Source organism: Pelodiscus sinensis, chromosome 13 (assembly GCF_052426305.1).
Source record: "Pelodiscus sinensis isolate ZL-2025 chromosome 13, ASM5242630v1, whole genome shotgun sequence".
Taxonomy (NCBI): Eukaryota; Metazoa; Chordata; order Testudines; family Trionychidae; genus Pelodiscus; species Pelodiscus sinensis.
Genome location: NC_143064.1, coordinates 8,142,129 through 8,155,885, shown reverse-complemented (window position 1 = coordinate 8,155,885; position 13,757 = coordinate 8,142,129).

The following is a 13,757-nucleotide window of genomic DNA, read 5'->3' as shown; positions in this document are numbered from 1 at the left end:
TTATATAGTTTCATGAGCGTTTGTGGGCAAAAAACCCACTTCCTCAGATTAAGTGCATGATACTCTCTATATATTTGTTAATCTCTAAGGTGCCACAGGACTACTCGTTTTTTTAAAGTTATAGACTAATACAACTATCCCCCTGAAACAGTAAACTCAGACACTGACAGTCTATACCTGCAGTTGGAAAATGCCTGTTAAATGGCTTCATTACCACTGGACTGGCTCTTTCACAGGTTCCATGTTCTCCCAATAGTGCTGTCAGGCTTTTCATTTTCAAGTAACCTAGATCAGCCGTGGCCAAACCACGGCTCACGAGTTACATGCAGCACTTCGCCCCTCCACCCCTGAAAGTGCGGCTTGCCAAGTCGCCCCCTGTGGCTCATGAAGCCGCCCCTGCTCCTCTGAAAACGGTCCCCACCTCCTGGCTCCCTGTGCTTACCGACTCCCTGTGCTGTCCGGAACGGCCATTCAAAGTGGCATGTTCAAGATGGCGGCGGCCAGTGGGAGCCTGTTGTGGCCAAAAAGCCTTTACTCACGCTTCTTAGCGGGGCAGTCTTTCTTTTTTTTCTTTTTGCTCGACAACTTTTCTTCCCCGGCTCTTTGCGCTATATGCACAACTATTTTGGCTCTTTGTCTGTAACAGGTTGGCCACCCCGACCTAGCTCCTCTGTGGAAGAAGCAGCACCACAGAAGAGGGATAAAAAGAGGTGGGTAGGGGGACACTGAGACCTAGTGGTGTCCCAAATTTTCAAGGGCCCTGTGCCCCTGCATACTCTATGTATGGGTAAAGCCCACTCTGCAGAGGCGATATTCCCAGTACATCACAGCAATGTCCTGCTGCTTGATCAAAGAGTCTGCATAAGGTGGTCTAATGCTACCTATACAATTCGCCCAGTGTCACCAGCAACGAGGCAGACGCTAACCTGCTGGCAGAAACTAGCATGTGAATTGACGTAGTGTAGTCAGCCCCTCTCAGTCGCTGCCTCTACAGACTAGTACTGGCCGTGATGCAGTCTGTGAGCCTTGTGTAGGACTGATGAACCCAACATGAACCCAAGCTATATGTCATGGCTGGGGACACTGAATGACGTTGGCAAGGTGGGCAAAGTGCCTCATGTGCCATTATTCCAAGAGCCGTGCCCCAGGAAAGCCCGGTGATACCACGACCCACCCACCTCATGGCTGGGAGTCTGGAAGAGCAGGCCTGTCGTGAAAGGGAATCTGGCCCTGTGGTGGGCTCACCCAGCCCTCTGTAAGTGCTGCAGAAGCTGGACGGGGCTGCCTTGTAGCCACCACCTCTGTGTTTCAGGACAACAAAACAAGACAAGCACCTCACTAGTCCACGCACAAGGCTGGAGCTAACGTTCATTGGCTTCCAGGAGCTTTCACACTGGCCCACGGTACCCAAAGCTACCTGGACGACTGGGGCTGCACCGCATGTACCAGGAGAGCAAGCTGCCCTTGCCCGTCACCTGCTAGAACTGGAGCCTGCTCCTGAGAGGTGCTGAGCTTTCAAATTCCTGGTGGCTTTAATGACAGCAGTGGCAGCATAGCAGCTCCCACAGTCAGCCTCTTAGCCAGGCGTGTAGCCCTGCAGCCCTGTCATGGCAAGTTGCTTATACTGCTCTTTCCCCCTTCCTCCAGCTTCTCCCCCTTCCCCACTGCAACATGGTCTCACCCTAGTTCACGGAGGTGCCATGAAGCTAAAATCCAGTAACCTGGAGGTACGAGAATACTGCTATGATAAGGGCCATGTAAGAAAACACACACACACACCCTGGCTACGTCTAGACTGGCATGATTTTCCGGAAATGCTTTTAACGGAAAAGTTTTCCGTTAAAAGCATTTTCGGAAAAGAGCATCTAGATTGGCACGGACGTTTTTCCACAAAAGCATTTTTTGTGTAAAAGCGTCCGTGGCCAATCTAGATGCGCTTTTCCGCAAAAAAGCCCCGATCGCCATTTTCACGATCGGGGCTTTTTTGCGGAAAACAAATCTGAGCTGTCTACACGGGCCCTTTTGCGCAAAAGGGACTTTTGCCCGAATGGGAGCAGCATAGTATTTCCGCAAAAAGCTCTGATTTCTTACAGTAGGAAGTCAGTGCTTTTGCAGAAATTCAAGCAGCCAGTGTAGACAGCTGGCAAGTTTTTCTGGAAAAGCGGATGATTTTCTGGAAAAACTGGCCAGTCTAGACACAGCCACTCTGCATGCACATAACACCAGTCACACACACACACACACAACGCCAGTCACATACACACACTCCAGTCAGACACACACTCTGCATGCACATAACACCAGTCTCACACATACACACTGTCTGTGTCTACATTGGCACCCTTTTCCGGAAAAGGGATGCTAATGAGACACTTCGGAATTGCAAATGCCGCGGGGGATTTAAATATTTAAATATCTAGTAGGAATAAGGGATCTTCCGGAAAAGGGCTTATTTTCCGCAAGATCCCGTCTAGACTGGCGCGTTTCTCCGGCAAAACCCCGAGCTGGAAAAAAGCGGCTGCCATGTTCATGCAAATGCTGTGGGGGATATTTAAACCCCCCGCGGCATTTGCAATTCCGAAGTGTCACAGTAGCATCCCTTTTCCGGAAAAGGGTGCCAATGTAGACACAGCCACTGTGTATGTACATAGCCAGTCACAGACATACACACACACACACACACACTGAATGCATATAATGCCAGTCACACACACACACAAACTCTGCATGTACATACGCCAGTCACACACACACATGCACATAACACCAGTCACACACACACGCACAAACTCTGCATGCACATACGCCAGTCACACACACACATGCACATAACACCAGTCACACACACACGCACAAACTCTGCATGCACATATGCCAGTCAGAAAGTTGTTTTACTGAATCCGCGGTTCATTTGGCCCACGGCGTAGGCTACTGCTGAGAAGCCGTGGTACGGCGCTGTCAGGGGTGAAGCCAGAGGCTGGGAGAACACCACTAGCTCTGAACAGTTCGCCCAGGATCCCATGGCGCAGGGCGAAGTGCTAGAACAAGATTTCGCCCAGCAGCTGCAGTTCAAAGTGTGAAAATCCCTCCAATTTAAAAACCTCAGATTGGGGGCTTGTCAGCATATTTCCCACCCATGCAGTGTCCATGACGTTGGAAGGATTTTCCCGTCGGAAAGGTAAAGGTCGCAGGCAAGCGACCTATATGTGAAGCAAATCTTGAACAGTAGCTCAAAGGCATGTGAGCTACAGAAAGACCCCCCATTAGCACTCCGGCGCCCTGTACCTATTCTTCCCTGTTCTCAAAACAACCGCTCTTATCTGCCTTGCAGGCTCTGCCTGTAGTCATGTTAAAACCCACATGCGGGGCTGTTAGGGCTGCACAACACAAAAGTGAAGCCAGGGGAACTAGCTTGGAAAGGAAAAGCAAAATGCCCATTTCCTCGAGCAGAACTAGTGCAAAGGTCTGACAGTAAACGTTTGGTTCACTAAGCCTCCCATTATTTTTCAATGGTAGGGGATGCCAATAAATTGGGCTGATCACATTTGATTTGCCTTCCCTGTTTTGCCAATTCAAGAAGCTCAGCTTGTTTTGGACACATTGTTGGCAGGCAGGGGGCGTACACACAAATCGTGAACCTTTAAATCATCACCCACAACTAGTAGGGGTTGGGATTTTTTAGCTTCCTGGATGGGCCTGTGGCCATTGCTCTTTGTAGAACAGCATTCGTGTTGGATACAATTTTGATTTCTTTTTTAATTTAATTTTGAACGAGGGGGGAAGAAACCAGGCAAAGCACCACACAGGCAGGCCTGGTCATGCGCCTTCAGAGCCAGCTGACGGCTATCGCTACGTGTTGGGAACGTTGGCTTTTTTCTAGTAAAGTATGTGGCCATTATTTTCCTGGCACAAAAGCTTCTGGCTGCCATATTGATGGACAGCGGGAGCAGCTATGGCAGTCGATGGAGTTACTCTGCATTTCAAGAGGAATTCACTGCAATGCGGTCGACCAGCCCGGACTACTGAAGTGCCCCTGAAGCCCTTACCATGAGTATTAAGCGGTGCACAGGGCCACGTGTGAGCCCTTTGCATAAGATGAATTTCCCCCTTACAACGGACTAGCACAGCGCAAACCAGCTCTAGCAGTTTGGCAACTCGGCATTAACTGCACATCAAGCAGTAACTAAATAAAAAGGCTCTTATTGTGCTGCAAGCCATTAATTTAACAGCAATCACCTCTGTGTTCAGGCTATGCTGGCAGGGAATGATCTGCAATGGGAAGATGCTTGCCAATAAGTGTTAGAAACCGCTTTCGCTGCGCCTAAAAGGGGCTGCAAATCAATCAGACTCATGGAACGTGCCCTGGGTGAGGCGGGTGCCGACGACCCAAAAGGCAGCCTCTCTCGCTACAGCTGTAGACGACATGGGCCTGCTCCCGGCTACTGAAGCCTTGGGCTTTAGACATTTGTGAACCCCTAAAGCTTGGCCGGTGGGTAACACGGGCAAGGGAAGGCATTGCCTTCCCTAAACTGCCTACGCTTTCTGCCAGCTACCCAGGAAGGCGGGGGCTGCAGCGTAGCAGGGCGGCTGCCCCAGGCCTTCTGGCCACCGGGGAAGGATGGGGGATGCAGTGTGGCAGCCCAGCTCTCCAGCTGGCCAAGAGGGATCAGGCAGCTGCCTCGGGTGCTTTGGCCGCCTGGAAAGAGGGGGTCCGCACCACCCACTGGGATGGAGGACACTGAGAGGGCTGAGGGCAGTAATTTAGGGTAGGGGCTGGGCTTAACGCCTCAAGGGGGGGTGCAGAAGGGGGTGGGGTCACATAAGGGGCAGGCCTGGGACATGCCTCCCTCAGCTAGGCCTTCACCCACCGCCCATGCCCTACAGTGCATTTCTGCTCTCAGCTGGTTGGGTCAGCAATGGCTTCCATGGCAACGGGATTGTGATACAAATTGCCTGTGAGCACAATTGTGAGCAGGTCGCACAATTGCGAGTGGGTGGGAGATGGCCACGCACCCGCCTCTCAGGGAAGCGGTGAAAAGGTCTGGAGTCCCTCCGTGTATGGCAGAGGCGATCCATTCTGTTGGCACAGTCACAGCTAAAATGCCATGCCTGCTCCGGCTTGGACTTCACTGGTGCCGAAGGCCTGTTGTAGACCTAGGCAGCGGGGTGAATTCCACCCTAAAGCTGATTGGATGATACAGTCAGTTGGGCTCACTTGCTAACTGTCCCGCCAGCTGAATGTCTGGAGCCGGACACTAAGGCTGAATTGAGACTATAAAGTTCTATCAGAAATAGATACGGAAATTGTGAACGGCACTTGGCGTATCTCTTTCCGCTTTTCTTCCGAAAGAGGCTTTTCCAACATTTGGCCCGTCTACACTAGGCCAGATGTCAGAAAAAAGCCTTTTTCAGAACAGCCCTTCTTCCTCGTAAAACAAGGTTTACAGGGATGACGAAAAAAACGTGTTTGCTTTTCCGAAATTTTTTGGGGAAAAGCAGATGCATTCCTTAGATGCGGCAGTCTACACGTACCCTTTTTTAAAAAGCACCTTTGCACCCACATACCTATAGTCTTCAAGGATTTTCAGGTCAGATGGGAGTTGAGATGGTGTGAACGGATTAACGGCGCAAACACGGCCTGTAAAAAAAGGAGAATTAAATTAATTCATGCAGCAAGGGCCTTCAGGCTAGAGCTGCTCAGTCAGAAAACGCTGATTGGACAGACTCTGAGCCTTTCACAGGACTCTGTTGATTTTTGTGGACATTTTTTTGAAAAGAAAAAAAAACATTCACGTGTTTTGGGTTTGATAAGGTCAAATCATCTCACCTCAAAGAAGTCAAAAAGAATGACGGCCCTGCCTGGGTGAGGGTTGGGGGGGGTACCTGACTGCACCACCCTGTGGTCCAGAGGCTGAGGCCCGATCCCTGAGTTCACTGGAGACCCCCACTCCACCATGTGCGTTGTGCAGGCCACTTTGCTGGTTTGCCTTTGCGCTGGGAGACAGAGTAAAAGGGCATTGCAAGCTGTAAGGCTTTCCCATGGAAGGGCACTTCTAAGGTTCAAGCAACTCTGCTTTAGACCCTAAGGAGATCAGCAGGTGGCTGTCTGCTGATCCCTTCCTTCTTCTGCCTGACTTGGTTGCAAAGTCCATGCCCCCTCTACTCTTTCACTGACTCTTCCCTTCAGCCTCTCTCAGACTTACGAACCGGTTACGGACCAAGCAATTGGTCGTAACTCAGTTTTTTCGTAAGTCGAAACCCATAGAGTTACACGCGACCGTGCTGTTCATAAGCGTGGATCGCATTCGTAACTCAGGGTACGCCATTTACAACAGCTTCGGTGGTAACTGCGAATGGTCGTAAGTCAACCGTTTGCAACTCGGGGAATGGCTGTACTTCTTGCTAATCTCCAGGCATCCCTCTTTCCCTCTCTCCACCTGACTTCTTTCCCTTCATATGACCCCCCTTCCCTTTTTCTTTCCAGTCAGCTAACCCCTTCTGAACAACTCCCCCCCCCCCCCCTGTCCCCCCCCAAAAAAAAACACCAACCACCACCAACCAACCACAACAGTGCGATATTTTAAAAACTGTATACAAAGTACCAGTGGTCACCTTAAACATCTTTCCTGTTCCTACTTGCAATCTAGAAGGGTTCTAAGAACATAAGAATGACCCTACTGTGTCAGGCCAATGGTCCATCTAGCTCAGGGCCAATGCCAGATCCATCAGAAGCCTTGAACAGAAGAAGGCAATGGACGTGGGATCCATCATCAAGTCCTAGCATCTAAAGGGAAGCATGTGATCAGGTTGGAGAGCAAATGGGCATGAGTTGAAGGGCGCTTGTGCTTTGGCTCTCTGTTAGTGGGTTCTTGTGTGCAGTCTCGGACTGCTAAGGAATGAAGCAGTGTTACATCGCAGGCGTCGTTGATGTTTTTAATCAAACAACTTTTCTAGGGGCACAACAAGCACCGTTATGAAGAAAATCTGGCCCTAACATGAGCTTTGCAAACCATCCCATAATTCCCTCGTCTTGTAGGTGCTCTCCTGGGGCCTAGGGTGGGAGCTTTCAGGGCAGGGATGGGTTCTCAATCTGTGTTTTCACAGTGCCCTGCGCAATGGGGTCTCAATCCCAGGTGGGGGTCACTAGACACGAACAAAAAGCGAAAAAATACAAATCATGAAAAAGAGTCTTTATGCCAGACGGGCAACGTCCATTTTCTTCACATGCCTTGTTCAGAGCCTGCCTGGAATTCTTGCTCACACTCAAGAGGCATCAGGACTAGCTTCAGGATTTGTCTTGAACACGTGTCGCCAACCTTTCCCAGATCGCTCTGCTCATGTCAGCCTGGGAGCCTCATTTCCCACTTCCCCTCCTCCTTGATGCCCCATCTTCACCCTTTCCTTGTGAAGATTACAGCTGGGACTCAGCAGCTACCTTCTCTGGCAACACTGCACCAGCCACAATGGCGGGATGACTGGAAAGCCACCCCTGGAAATGCCAGTGTCATTTTAGTAGCATTCCACGTTCTAAAACAGACGTTCTAGTGCAACCAATGGTGATGGGCTTGTACCAGACATTACTGGGTGAAATCCTATGGCCTGTGATCTTCAGGAGGCCAGACTAGAGGATCATAAAGATCTAGGCATCTATTAATTAGTTGCACTTCTCTTTTGGAGACTAAGGGCTGGATTCTCACGTGGGTATCACTCCACTGATCGTCACAGAGTGTCATCAAGGCAAGTGAAATCAGACTTTGGTTCTGGCTCAGCTACACCCAACACAACACCTGCATGGTGCCAGTGACCCTCTTATTTTACCTGGGTACCAGTGAAATCTTTCAGTCTGTGCAGCCCCTCTGGTGACACCCAGACCCCACTAACCCAATGAAACCTAGGCCTCCTCCGAATCAATGGGGAGAAATAACTCAACGGTATTAATAATAAGGGGCTATGGAATAGCCCACAAAGCCCCCGTTGATGTGAGTAGCCCTGCCAAAGGCTGGCAGACCAGAGGAACAAAGCCCACAGTTAGCCAATCACTGCTAGGAACGTATCAGCATCCAGAGTTGCTCTGAGCATGTGTTCAAGGGTGCGTCATTGATTTTCCTGAAAATCCCAACTTCCACCTCCCTTTTTTAGCAGAATCATCTCTCAGCAAAAACGTCAATAAAAGCTGGAGACAGCGGCAGCAAAGGCAACAAAAAAAGCCCAGCTGCTAAATAATTCCTGGAATGAGTTGTCAGAAACCTTTTATTTACTGATTCCGCGCATTTCATTTATTTCTGGCACGGGGCCAACCTTCCTGACAGTTAAGATTTATTGATTTAATTGCCTAGGGTAACCATGCAATAAAATCATCTCAAAGATAAATTTTCATGGCACTGTGCAGCACTGAAGTAATTTTTCAAGTGCTATGGCTATATTTCTGCAGGTTACAGGTGCAAAATTTGCTTAAAGCAGAAATGTGTCATTATTGTAGCCTCGGTGCACCAGTGTGGTCCCTTTTGTGGGTTTTTTTTTTCTTTTCTTTCCTTGTTTTAAAGCAGGAGCGACTGTGCAGATCTCGCAGAGACGAAATGATATTTCCTTAATTGGTTCATATATTCAATGCCCAGGAGAAAGTGAAGCTTCAGTTTAATTAGAGTGGGCTTAGAGGTTATTTACAATGTTATACAGAATCATTTGTTTCCAGCTGTGAGATGCGTTTTAATGCCGGAGCCTCACATGGTAGATGATTGCTATTTGTGACATTATAGTTTATTGAATCTTTAGATCTTTTTATTTACACTGTTAAAGGCCTCATTATAGTTCAGAACAACAAGTAAGTGAAAAACTCTGATTAATTCCCAGGTTAACGGTAACGTTTCTGAAGTCAGGGATAGCATAAAGTTTTAACAATGGGAAATCTTTTCTTATCTTCTATGATTTATTTTGCAGAGCGTTTTCATTTTGCTTTGATTGCAGTATTTAATAGCTTATTACTCTTGCCGCTTTGCTCTCCAGATCTCAGTATTTTATTGTTTTGGTTCTTATCCTGTACAAAGCTGCAGGGGTTTTTTTGCCCTATCACATCAAAGAGAGTCCTAACATGCTATTAGTGCAGGCGTGGTCACATGTGAATGCTACAGAAAGTACCACTATTGGGAGTTGATATACAGCCTGGAACTAGCCCCCATGCTGATGTGAGAGGTGGGGAAGCCAGGTATAGCGAAGACATCGGGTACCGTGGTTAAAGTTGTAGCAAAGGATTTATGAGACCCAACTTCACTTCCAAACTCATTCACAGCCTTCTTGTGTAACCTTAAGCAAATCGGTGAGGACCGGAACCTCAACGGTCGTGCCTAACTCTCGTTGAAATCAATAGGAGTTAGGCACCTGGGAGCAATTTTTATAGTGGGGGATGTTGAGAGCTGTTGGAGCAAACTGGAAACTGTGTTATCAGTGGTGGGCAACCCTGCGGCCCGAGGGCCACCCGCAGCCCGGTGGGGCTCTATGTGCGGCCCACGAGACATTCTATTTACCGTTGCCCACACACTGGGTTGCCAGAGCCTCCTGATTTTCATTTGCATGGTTTTTGTAACTTAAAGCAAAGGGCACATGACATGAGCGCTGCTATAGTTCAGTCGGCACCCCCCTCCCATTCTAGGGCACGACAATCTTGTGGCCCACTGAGGTGCAGGACGGCCCCTCATGAGGGCCCTCTCACTAGCCTTGGTTGCCCCTTGCTGCTGTGTATAATAGAAACCACAGCGCACGTGCGCGCACACACACACACACACACACACACACACACACACATTTTGGTTCAGCACTTATGTGCCTGGATCCCTTTCAGGACTAGAGTCTTAATTTCTCTGCACCCACCTGTAAAACAGACATCATATGTCCCAGCCTCACAGAGGTATAAATACTACTACAGGCAGTCCCCGGGTTACGTACAAGATAGGGACTGTAGGTTTGTTCTTAAGTTGAATTTGTATGTAAGTCGGAACTGGTACATATTGTAGGGGAAACTCTAGCCAAACATTTCTCCAGAGCTCAGTTTTATTCTCCCACACCTCACTTCTCTCAGTCCTTTATTCTCAAGCTGAGGTGTCTTCTGAGAAAATCCGCTTCGCGTCTCCCTGGTCTGCTGGGGGGAAGCAGCTAGTGCGGGGTTGCCTCACCCCGTTTGTAAGTAGGGATCCGATGTAAGTCGGATCCATGTAACCCGGGGACTGCCTGTACTACTAAACCCTTGTACTCCGCGTGGAGCATAGGTCATCTACAAGTCTCCTCCACTTCACTCTCTCTCGAGACACAACTTCTAGCTGACTCCAGGAGTACCCCAGTTGTTGACTTTCAATCTCAGTAGATCTTCTCCACATTGCCCGAGGTCTTCCTCTTTTGCGTTTTCCTTGCCGGTGCTATGTGAGAGCTTGACGGACTATGCTGGAAGATGGTTTTCTAAGAGTGTAGCCTACCCATCCCCACTTTCTTCTCCTGATTTGAATGTCAAGTGGTTCCTGTCCTGTTCTGTTCCAAAGCTCCTCATTTGTGACAAAGTCCTGCCATTTGATGTGAAGGATGGACCTCGGGCATCTGTTTACGAATGTCTGAAGCTTATGATTTAAAGACTTTTTAGTACACCAGATCGCACATCCATACCAGAGCACACTCTTCACATTTGTGTTGAAGATCCTAAGTTTCATCTTTGCAGATTTTACTTGTGAGCGCCATATCGGATGAAGAGTCTTAAATGCAGCTGTTGCTTTCCCTATCCTCGCGCTGATATCCTTGTCTGTTCCTCCATCTCTGCCCATAATACTCCCCAAGTAGGTGAACTGCTCCACATCTTCCAGATCATCCCCTCTCAGTGTGGTGTTGGACTGGTTGATCCTCATTGTCTTGGTATAAATACAGGGGAGAATAAATAAATTCGTGATTGTGAAGTGCCCAGCTAGACAGATAATGAGTGGAAAGAAGATACCTTCTTAAGATAGTTGCCTGGGCAGTGTGTTCACTGAGGCATACCCCGGGATGTTAATAGGAGCCCTTTTACGGACACGCAGACACTGATATAGAGAAATTTCTGCTCTGTGACAGAGGCCCTCCATGGAGGCAGGAGGAGAGACCAAAGCAGAAGAACTCTGTTCGTTCTCCAGCCACAGCTCCTCAGATATCTGCATTTGCCCCCCCCCCCCCAACTTACAAGTGCTTCCACATGATCCAATTCCCTGTCATAGTGTATCGCTCACCTAAGCCTCCAGCCTAACGCTGTGAACAACTTGCACATGGAGGTGTGACCCTACGGAGCATGCCTGCTCTAAGGCATGGTTCTTCAAGGGCTAGATCCTGCAGGATTGTGGAGTTCTTGGGAGAGACAACTCTTGGCCCCTTGTAGAACTAGATCCATCCGAGAGGAGAGTAGGTGTCTGCAGTCTTATGGGTAGCTCTTAGTAGGTTTTCCCGCTGTGGAAAGGAGAGGCCCAAGAGCCAACTTAGCAAGCAACATTACCCAAAAAAGCCACAGTACAGATTGAACCTCTCCACTCCAGCACTCTCTGGTCCGACAACATCCATGGTCCAGCATGATTTTAGTTAGCCGGATATCCACTTATCATGGGTGTGGCCAAGTTTCCTACAGTCCCCTAACGTTTCTTTACAGCCACCAGTCCTGATTCTAAAGGTGGATCTACACAGCAGCGCTATTTCGGGATACTTCCGGTATCCTGAAATAGCGTTTTCTGTGTCTCGACAGCGTGCCCGTTATTTTGAAATAGCTTTCGAAATAACAGGTGTGCTATTCTGACGTCCCTGTACACCTTGTTCCAAGAGGATTAAGGAATGTTTCGGAATAGCTCTCTCTTTTGAAATTAACCAAGCAAATTGCGTAGCTTGGTTCGGGATAAGGATACAGTGTAGATGCACCCAGGGAATGTGTCTAGACTGCATCCTTTTTCCGTAAAAGGGATGCAAATTAGACACATCACAATTGCAAATGAAGTGGGGATTTAAATCCCCCCCAGCTTCATTTGCATAAACATGGCTGCCGCTTTTTTCCGGCTCGGAGCTTTGCAAAAAAAAAGCGCCAGTCTAGACGCGGATCTTTCGGAAAATAAAGCCTTTTCCGAAAGATCCCTTATTCCTTATTTTAAGAGGACACAGCCTCAGTGTTCTGTGCTGTTCTTTAGCTCTAATTTACTCCTAAAAGTCTTCTAAAAGCCCAGTCAGCAGTGGAAGTGTTGGTGATGCTGCTAGACCACGAGTGGGTAAAAGGGTCTCCGTGAGCTGGATCCGGCCCACCAAGCGGGTTGATCCGCCCCGCAGAGGCCCTGCCACTCCCCCGCTCCCCTGCCCCCAGGCCAATTAGGGCTTGGGGTTGGGGGAAGCGCATGACATGCAGCACACTCCTGGCAGAGGGGGAGGAGCTTTCACGCGCTTCCCTACCCCCAGGCCCTGATTGGCCTGGGGGCAGGAGGATCGTGTGAAGTTTCCTTCTCCCTTCTCCAGCCCTTCAAAGTGCCGGGCATCTCACAGGGCAGGAGAAGACATCGCACGTTCCTCTCCCCCCAGTCCAGTCAGAGCTTGGGGGAGGGGAAGCACGTGAAGTCTCTTCCTGCCCTGCCAGGAGCACGTGGCACTTCTAAGTGCTACGTGCTCCTGGCAGGGCAGAGGAAACTTTGTGCACTTCCCCACCCCCATGCTCTAATCGGCCCGGGGAAGGGGGAGCATGCAAAGCCTCTTCCCGCCCTGCCAGGAGCATGGGTGCTTAGTGGGAAGGGGGGGGAAGGGGCCCCCCCACCTCCAGATCAATCATGGCCTGTGTGTGGGGAAGCCCAGAAGCATCCTGGCCCCACCCCCTTCTGTTTTAGGCCCCGCCCCTTCCGGGGTAGCCCAGGGCCACTTCACAAAATTTTGAAGTGGCCCCTGGCCAAAAATTATTGCTCACCCCTGTGCAAGACCATACTGACCTCCTGTGGTCCAGCAAAGTCTCTGGGTCAGCACCGATCAGGTTGCAAGAGTACTGGACTGCAGAGATTCAACCTGTAGTGTCAATTCATTGTTTTAATTTACGATTTGTTATTATCTCAGCAAAATGACTGCCCAAGTATTATTGGTTTATCAGCTAGAATTGGTTAGTACCATAGCAAAAGCTGCCAGACTAGTTACTGACTTAGATGGGGTGATTTCATGATTAGCCAGTGTTGTATACATGGAAGAGGCACCTGTAGCTCAGGAGTCTCAGTGTGCGCATTGGAGCGATAGACGGTATACATCTGGGTGTTTATACCTGTGATTATAGTGGTGCTAGGTCATGTGCACGGCCCCTGCTGCAGGGTGGCTCTGTTTGGGACCTTTTTCCCAGCATGCTTTTCTGAGGCTGCTCTTCCAGGGTAGTTGCATCTGACTGGTGCTTGCTGCAGGCGCCCTTTCCATCTGGTGAGTACCGGTGACGGTTTCCTTCCCAGCGCTGCCCTGGCACATGTGCACATGGGGAATAGCGCAGTTGAAAGCCCCGCCTGCCCTCCAAGTCTTGGACAGCTGCTCCCCGGAGTCACAGAAGCTGAGCAGAGATGATAAAGGTGGGGTGGGCAAGGAGCAGGAACTTCTTCAGCCTCAGAGATGGGGCTTCCTCCAGGTGAGGGAAGCCAGAGTGGAAGGAAACGTGAGTTGCCAGCACCCTGAGATAGCTGCTTAGAGGCCTTCTGTCCACCGGGGACCTTTCTGGAGCACTAAACTCAGTTTTAAAATTTTACATACACACACACACAGTC